Source organism: Etheostoma spectabile, chromosome 8 (assembly GCF_008692095.1).
Source record: "Etheostoma spectabile isolate EspeVRDwgs_2016 chromosome 8, UIUC_Espe_1.0, whole genome shotgun sequence".
In the NCBI taxonomy this organism is placed as follows: Eukaryota; Metazoa; Chordata; class Actinopteri; order Perciformes; family Percidae; genus Etheostoma; species Etheostoma spectabile.
The window spans coordinates 15,901,852-15,904,857 of NC_045740.1; positions in this window are offsets into that span (position 1 = coordinate 15,901,852).

The following is a 3,006-nucleotide window of genomic DNA, read 5'->3' on the forward strand; positions in this document are numbered from 1 at the left end:
TTTTCTCATTCCTGTTACATTTCTTTTGTCAATGTTATAGTATATCATCATTGCATTGTAATACACTTTACGTAGAATCCATACGTATGTAACTTTGACCAAATTTACGCAGACGGACAGCTAAAAAAAAATTAAAGTTTTATTTTGTTATAAATTAGTTGCTGCCCGGAAAGAACTTTAATACAACAGTGTGACATGCAAAGTGATTAGCTGTAATGTAAAATATGAAAAAAGGACTGAGGCATATTGTGATGAGAACTGTGCCTCTGGTACTAAAACAGCACAGGACACAGACAATCTCTAGTACATGTGTCTGATTAAAAGGTCAAATAAAGTGTAGTTATATTTACTATTGAAGTAAATAGTAAATCATAAGACCAATGGAGTGATTTGTACTGGAGGGAAATCCCTTAAACAGAAAATTATAGTTATATCATTTTTCAGTGATTCATTGCTTTACTAAGTCTCAGCCCTGTAAAATACTTCAAAATGTAAAGTAAGTCCAAATCCCACGAACACTTAACCGATAAAGAATAAAATGACATAAGAGATAGTCTTTCCTTATTTGTTTCTGCCTCATGACATAATTAGCCAGCTTCTTTAGCCAAAGTAAAGGCACAGAAAATGGATATAAACTCTGAGGAATGTGCAAGCTCTCCTGGAAATGTGAAACCAACTTATAAAGAAATTGGGAATAAACTCACACAAGCAGAAAGTATTCTGAGCTGGGCCCTGGTAAAAGTCAAAGCTAATTTATTCCCTGAACAGCGACTGCTGGCTTATAATTTCATGTAGATGGTGCAGGTCAGTCACTCTCACAAAGGTTTGTAAAGAATTAACATTTTTGTTCAACAGAATCACTTCAATTTATAAGATGTCAAGATACTTTTGACAAAGATACATAGAGGGTACTTATGGAAATAATTGCGTACATGTGTACTTACAGACAGTCTGTATCTCTAGATATATACATACATCATTTATACATGTGGCAAAATGTACCCAATTTGAATTAACATAATGAAATGTATTATGAAATGGATGTTTATATGCACACGTCTTTGGGAAATGTATTTTTTTTTAAATGATAATCCATGCTTTCAATTTTGTTTTTACAATATAGTTCGTTAATATGTTATAATAGCATTATATGTATGTAATGCTGTGTGAGTTAAGATTATGGGCCTATTGTATCTGAAGTTCTTCCAGTTTGTTTTTAAATGATAAATAGCATTTTCATATGGATTCAAAAAAATAAAAAATACACTTAATTGTTGAACCTTTATCTCTTTGTTAACCCTTTACTGTTATACAGTCTGTATACTGTAATGTATAGGTACTGTATGTGTTGTTATGTGCATCTCTTCATCAATCTTATATTGTCTTTTAAATGAAATTAAAATGGAAAAAAGCTAAGCTAAAACTAAGCTGTCATGGAGGCTTCTAGCTATTTTCTTTCTGTTTGGGGCTAAATCTGTTTCTTTATTTTAAAATGCAAAACATTAAGAAAACATTTTAATATCAGGGGTCATTTAAAATGTGATGTGTGTGCTTGCCTGGCCTTTCTTGATTGCTGCTGTGTGCTCGGTTGATATTAATTCTCCAAAGCTGTTTAACTGTTAAAGAGGTTATGTGAAAAAAGAAATCCTCCTGATTATTGTATTTTCATTCAAATTAGCTGAAGTCTTGTATCACAGCATCTGGATGTAGTCTGACCGACCTTGCTGCCGGGTTACTTCTGGTTTCAGTCTTAGGTGTCTTGTATAACATGTCGACATGAACCCAGAGGACAGTCAAGTGACTGGGAGCTTTGTCAGCGCTCAGGAATGCCTCGCTCCTGGAAAAACAAGAGACAAACAAACAAAATGGAACCAAACCTTTAAAGCACGAATAAGCTGGTTACCCTTTTTTGATATTCAGCCAATTGTTCTGCAGACTAAAAATGACATTCAAAAGCGCCACAAAATGTGGGCTTTTGGGGGAAAATAAACTCTGGATGGTTTTTTTGTGTTTTTTGGCTTTCCAAAATTTGAAGACATTCCAATAGATTGAATTAGACCCAAGGGTGGCTTTGGGCATCATGATGTCATGTTTCAGCTTTCTGAAGTGGCACATTTTGGCCTCTGAGGCCCTGGTTCGGTTGTGTTGGACTGTCATCAGTCACATTAAGACTGAATTGAATGGTAATTCATTCAGTTTAAATCATATTTTGACCTTAGTGTATGTATGAATGTAATGTTTGGGGAAACTGGCAGTGCATGGTTTGATTAAAAGTGAAGGTGAAGATCCTTCCAAGTGGCTCACATGACATGTTGGCTGCAGCACTTTATTAGTCGGCCTAAAGGTGACCCAACTCTCCAACTTTACAAGCCGGCGCAGCATCTATTGTCGCAGGAATTTCCAGCCGAAGAGCAAACCACAATGAAATTTTCACATTTTGTCCTCAGCATGATCCAGTGTGCAAGGCCATCTTAGAAGCCCAATAAGACACCCCCCTGCTACTTAAGAGCACCTCTATTTATTTTTATTTTTTCTCCTGTGGCACCGTGAAGCTGCAGGTAACTGCCACTGACCCCAGAGCGAACCAAAGCTATGCATGGTGTGCATCACAGGTGGTGTGGCTCCGGGTGGAGATGTGGAGGTTTGGTTAGCAGTAACACAATTCCTCCAATAAGAAGAAATAGAAGAACCGCTCTTGGTGTCCCTTTTTGCAAAAACTCCCTGTTGAGCCCTGTGTGTCTGCTCCTGAGGGCTGCTGCCTTCAATGGAACTCTTTGGAACTTTTCTGCATGAGGAGGATGTTTCAGCTTTAAGGAAAAGTCCAATTTAATTTCTAATTTTATGTAATTCTTACTATATTTTCACCAAGAATAAATCACCAAAGTTCAGATCTCTCCACTGTCCCACAGTAATTACTGCTCACTGAGAAAAAAGGCTGTCGTCTTGTTTCATTTAACAGCATGGTTAAAGTTTATGCTTTAGTCGAAAAAAAAATATTTTTCTCAT